At 45.6% G+C, this 6,391-nt stretch overlaps 1 pseudogene; it reads right to left on the minus strand.

Moving 5' to 3' along the window:
- Window positions 1-568: 568 nt before the first annotated feature.
- On the minus strand, window positions 569-4,606 carry LOC119299498 (annotated as a pseudogene).
- Window positions 4,607-6,391: the final 1,785 nt, after the last annotated feature.

Consider the following 6,391-nt stretch of genomic DNA (forward strand, 5'->3'; position numbering starts at 1 on the left):
CGTTATCCCTCTTTATTGGGCTCTATCTTTACTAGTACAAATGCCCGTGCGTTGCACCGGGCGAAAAAAAAAACGCTATCCTGCTCCACGTGCCACTACGAGCCACTTCTTATATCCAATTCTGACAAACGTCGGAAACAATGTTATCCTCATTCTCTATAAGGTGAACATGCCTTTGTGTTGCCACTGGTTGAATTATCGCTTTTCGAGAGAAACATACATTGTGATTGTTGCATATACATACTCTTTGAGAGTTTAATAATTTATGTAACTAAATTACCATGAAATCAAATTTCATAAGATCTATATGTTCATACAAATTTAGTATTTTCTTTTATTTTGAGAAATGTAACTAAATTTGTAATAGTAACAAAAATAGTTAAAAATCTACACATATACTATCAAACCTTTAAAGAAGAAAAAAAAAACTCAAAGCAGTAGTAGATAAGCACAAATGGTCACAAATTTATTTTTTCTTGGTGCACTAAAATAAACGTAGAATAAGTTTAAAAACATGAATGAAATGTTTGCAAAGTTTGGATATGAAAAGAGAAGTCTGCGAGGTTTGTGGTTGCAAGGCTGCTTGTGCTTCACGATATGTCCGTGAGTATAAGCTAGTTAAGTAAAGAAGATTCTACATACTCCTGCAGTTAGACTTTTAGTTGGAGAACTGCAGATAGAAAGCATGGCCTGCCACCGTCGGTACTGTGATTGGTAAAGAAAGTTATGTAATCCTTATAGCATCTTATCTAAGACACCTGCACAGCAAATTAAATGCATGAAGAAGAAAAAATAATACTAAACTCAAACCAGAAAGAGAAACTAAGATAACTTAATGGATTCCTAATCCCAGTGTATATGCATTTTGCATTCTTTCAGGCTAAAAAGTTCTAGCAAACTAAAAGCATCACCAAGTAAACACGATTCTAATCAAACATCATGCATGTCAAGCTGCTATCTCCGCCTCCCCAATTAATGCCCGCCACTGTCAATGGCACATTAGAATCACAATTCTTTCCTTCCATCCCCATCCACAGACTATGCAGATTTGTTTTTTGAACTTCTGAAAGTTCGAATTCTTAATCCGGTGACTCTTGTTCTATCTTTGTATGCATGGGGTAAAAAAAGTTACTGAGCAGTACCTCAGGAAAACCAGAAGGTTATGCAATGTTGAACTAAAACCACGACAAGAATTATGTAACGGAAGGAGTATAGAGTGATGTCCGTACGTGATGATTATTTCCTGGACATAATGTATACTGAGTGTAGGTTTCAGATGACAAACAGTATAAGCACAGATTCAAAATAGAAATATGTCTAAACTAAGCCTAACGACCACACCGACTGAACAAATCTACTGGGAGATCAGAGAAGTTGTGCAACAATAAAAGCAAGACCAGGATAGAATAGTACACAAGGTTGTCACACTTACATCAGAATTACTTGTGCTCCTATCATCAACCCTCACTGTCATAGAATTCACCTCAGCTTTTTCAGCAACGGAAGAAATGTAGTTACCTCCCTGCAAAAAAGTTGAGTTATCAATTGCAGGAAACAAATTGCACCACAAGGAAACATACTTATTGCCATGAAACATAATCAAAAGGACCAAATACTATTTACTCGGATTGTTAGTGTAATCCTACCATATGCTTAAAGCCTAAAGAAATTGGCTGTGAACCACAATAACCAAACAACAATAAAAAAATGAATTATTCCTATGCAAGCTTACAGATATATTTTAGTGGCTGTTGCAGAGTTAAATGGGTTGTACAGAGAATTACATAGTAGACTATATATGCTGAAGAACCATGAGCATGGAGATGTACTAAATTTTTGACTATCAAGTAGAAGGGAAAGAAGTAGAGATAGAACAGTAGAAGAGGAAGGGGCAGCTCCAATATATCTACTGGGAAGCCTTACAAAAATAAGAATCCTACTATACTAAGCTCACAAAATTGGATTGGAAGATTGTATGATTAGAATAACCAATAGGATTTTACCTGGTTGAAGCACACAACAAAAGACTCCATACATTTTCTTCAAGAAATTCATTGAACGTTCGGTGTGCGACAACAATGGAACCATAACTGGATTAGTAATGCCATAAAAATGTAATCGTATGTCAATATCTGCATGTCACCTATTTTACGTTTGATTCCCTCTATAGTGGCAGATAAGTTTGCTCTTATCTTTCAGACTGAATTGTACAATAAAAATGTTTTGTCAGATTTAAAAATCTTATTTATGTTGGATGCCCTCTATAATGAACAAGAACTGATTTTTATCTATCCTGAGAACAACTGGATCGGCATTGATCAGTTGCAAGTGCAAGCAGGCTCGGATAACCTGTAATTGAATGCACGTGCACAAAATTTCCTGGTACAACAGTAGTTACTTCACAGAACAATAAGCTAAACTGTTGTTACAATTTCTTTCTAATAAGTTGAAGGTTTTGTTAGCATGACCAACTTCAGTTCAGGTGTCACAAAAAACATTAGTTCAAGATTTTGAAACAGTTAGTCAGCTTAACCGATAGACAAAAGCCATACTTCACTCACCACGGGCATCCAAGCATCCAGCTTATTTGCATATTGAATTGCAAATGTAATCAAAGGGGCGTAGGGATGGAGGTGCAAGTTAGCCCTGACAGGCATAAAATTCTGGATCACACCCACATATCCTGGTCCAATTTTCCAAGAGGGGTCTTCTTTATCACCCAGATGTCTGGTGTTAAGAAGTTCTCTTGGAGAGTGTCCTCATTCCACCACCTACTGTCAGCAGAAAACAGTTCACTCAGCTTCCTCACCCTTGAAATTCCCTGGGACATTAGGTATTCAGTGGTCAACCCAAATATGTTTGGTTGTGCTATCTCAAATTCTCTTCACTAAGCCTATTTCAAGTGCTCTCCTCCTTTTCAGGATTGCCTCCCAAGTTGTGCGAACTATTGAGCTTAGATCTCACATTAATAAAAAATCACTATTAGAAGTACAATGTGCAGCCAATTGGTGTGCTAAAAAAACCAGAGCACCTTGTAACAACAAACCGGTTAACTGCTCACCTATAGAATGTTTTGCCACCAAATCTGCACTTCTATTTTGATCTCACTTAACTAATTGACAATGTGTGCCACAGTAGAGCAATCTGAATCCCTGCTTTAAACTGAACTAATCCTATGTATATGATTATGACAAGAGTTGCAAAGCACATGATTTTACAGTTCGCTTTCTACTAATCGCTAGACTATCACAAATCACGGTTCCATCTGTACCAGAATCTCGGTCAAGAAACCAATATAAAGTTGCCAAGCCAGAGTCAGTGTATTAATCCTCTATCTCTTTTATTCATTTAGCATTCACATTAGTAAAAAAGTACAGGCAGGTAAAAAAGTACAGGCAGGTAATATAGCTTGATGTCACAGATTTGCTTACAGCTAGGTGTGGTCAGCTTGAGGGTGCGGAAGCAAATGTCGTAGAGCGCCTTGTTGTCCAGCACCATGCACTCATCGGCGTTCTCCACCAGCCAGTGAACCGAGAGAGTGACGTTGTAGGGCTCGACCACCGTGTCAGAGACCTTTGGAGATGGGAACACGGAGAAGGTGAGCATCATCCGGCCCGGGTACTGCTCCCTGATCTTGGAACCGGTGCCCCCGCCGAGGGAGTGGCACACCTGGAAGCCTCAGGACAAGCACATGAACAAAAGTCAGAATCGCTGGCCAGAATCTGCGGAACGAAGTAACTGGAGCGACTCCTCAAGAAAGGGGAAAGTACCTTGGAGGCAGCGCAATTCTCGGCCTCCTCGCGGACGACGTCGAGGACGGAGTCGATGAGCTCCCCGCCCTCGGTGTAGTGGCCCTTGGCCCAGTTGTTGCCGGTGCCGGACTGGCCGAAGACAAAGTTGTCGGGGCGGAAGATCTGGCCGTAGGGCCCCTTGTGCACGGAGCCCATGGTGTCGGGCTCGAGATCCATGAGCACGCACCGTGGGAGTTGGGAACGCGTGCTCCTGGTCGCCGCTGGCATACATGAGATGGTGGAGGCGCCGGTTGGCGTGCGGGATGGAGCCGGCGGGGACGGCAGCCACGGCGCCGCTGCTGGCTTCCGAGTCTCCGCGGAGGAGGGAGGCGAGGCGGGCCTCGATGTGCTCCACAACGGCTGCGGCAACATCCTCGTCCCGCAGGTAGACGAGGCAGGCGAGGCGGCCGCGATGTGACCACGCCCTGGCATCGACGACGCTGCAGCTCATGTCGTCTAGCACGTCGAACACCTCGGAGATGAGCCCCGTGCGGTCGGCGCTCGTCAGCTCAAGCATGGTGGCCGAGGCCGCCGCCGGCGACGTCGTTTGTTCGCACGGAGAGGCGAGGTCGAGGAGGACGCCGGGGTTGCGGGGGACGGCAGCGCGGCGTGCTTGGGGCTTCGGGGTGGCGCGCAGAGAGGTGCGACGGTCGCTGCTTGTGGTCGCCGGCGACGGCGTGTGGCGAGTGAGGCCGCCGGAGCGGTGCAAGGAGGCGCGAGGCGCGGGCACAGGAGCTCAGGCTCGAGCGCGCCTCTCCGCGCCGTCCATCCTCCCGGCGAGCGCACTCCATCCTCCGGTGCCAGGCACGGCGGCCGCCGGCGCAGGGTGGATAAGAGGAAGGAAAGGATTGCGGACTGAATTGAAATGCCTATAGGGTTTTGTTTGTAAAAGTGAGACGTTTTTTTGGATGCCACTAAAACAGGGACTGCGGGTTGATTTCCTGTAAATTGAGGGGCTTTTTTGCAAAACAACCACGACGGACGACCACGAGCAATACCTGGTTTATTAGTAGGTAAAGATAAGGTAAGCGGATTTCTTACCCGGTGTCCTGTGCTACCTGCTGGGTTAATGTGGGCCCGGACCTGGATGTGGACATGACAAATACGTGCAGAGTGATAGTGTTTAAGACTAACTTCTAACCCAAACTGATCGGTCCGTTTGTGTTCAAACGAATATAAAAGCTGGTCCAACGCGCCGACGCAAATAAACCAACGTCCGCTTTTTGTCCGTACGCGACCCATTTCAGACCCAAATTTGGAGTGTGTTTGTGTCGGCGCGGAAACACAGCGGACGCGTGCGACGCCCATCCTTGTTCTTGTGGCCTGCCAGCCCGCCAGTCGGTGGCACATTGGCCATTGCCCCTTCCTCCCATCAACGGCCAGCACACCTGGCCGCGCCACCCATTGCAGCTGCCACCCTATTCTGGTGCCCAGGCCGGCCGCCCGCACCCACATACCTCCCACAGCAGCAGGCCACCCCCGACTGCCCCATACCCGGTGTTTGGTGGACCGTTTTTGCCGCCGTCGAAGCACCCTGATGTCCACACCACCACCCCATCACCTTCTCTGTCGGCAGCACACAAGCGCAGCTACCTCGCTCGCCGGATGCCGCCACGTTCGCCTCCACGCCAACAAGCCTGCTACCTGGTCTCGGAGAGCTGCGAGGCTTTTCACCGACTGGTTTCTTCCACCAGGCCCGCAAGGTGTTCGGCGGTTTGCCCACAAGGTACAAATGGACTCTGGCTGTGAGTACTTTTTCTATATTTTTATTTGCGATTCGGATGGTTCTTCGTCCACAATTTCATTTGCGATCCCCATACTCCGGCCTTTGGTGTTCTTCAATTTTGATGGGGCATTGTTCGGTATCTTGCTAGAACTTGGAGCACCAGGAAGTTGTAGGAGGTATGACTGCTTGTGTGATCATGCATAACATGATCGTAGAAGATGAGCATCCGGATTATACGACCAATGGTTTCAATTTTGACAATGTTGTGCCTGAGCATGGAGGAGCGGCAACACTTGCACAGTTCATTTAATTTCATCATCAAATGCGTGATCGGCAAACACACATTCAACTGCAAGATGATTTGATTGAGCATATGTGGGCTCACGTTGGCAAGCAGTAGATGTTTCGGCTACTTTTTCTTTGAAATGTATTTGATACAATTTCAATTTTATTTGGCTGGTATACTTTGAGATATTTATTTGATTTTGAAACTATGAGAAATTTATATTTTATTCAATTTTTTGAACTTTTTTTTAGAAAAGGAGAATGACCCCCGACCTCTGCATCTGGGAGATGCATGCGGCCACTTGAGCCAATTTTTTTTCGATATGTCGTAAAAAGAGGTAAAAAATGGCTGCAAACTGGTCGCCTGGACGAAAAGGCGTCCGCGTGTTGGGTGCACTACCAACCCAAATGTGAAAGGAGCAGACACGTCGACCCAAACAGACAAAAAGTGAACAAAATGTGTGTCCGTTTTGATCAGCACGTTGGAGTTGCTCTTAGACTTCAAAAGTCAAATTAGTAATACAGTAGCTCTCGATGCTTTCCAGGCCTACCGCAACAAAGACATTGGATGGCCGTCCATGAACTGCCC

This window comes from Triticum dicoccoides, chromosome 5A (genome assembly GCF_002162155.2).
Source record: "Triticum dicoccoides isolate Atlit2015 ecotype Zavitan chromosome 5A, WEW_v2.0, whole genome shotgun sequence".
Classification (NCBI taxonomy): domain Eukaryota; kingdom Viridiplantae; phylum Streptophyta; class Magnoliopsida; order Poales; family Poaceae; genus Triticum; species Triticum dicoccoides.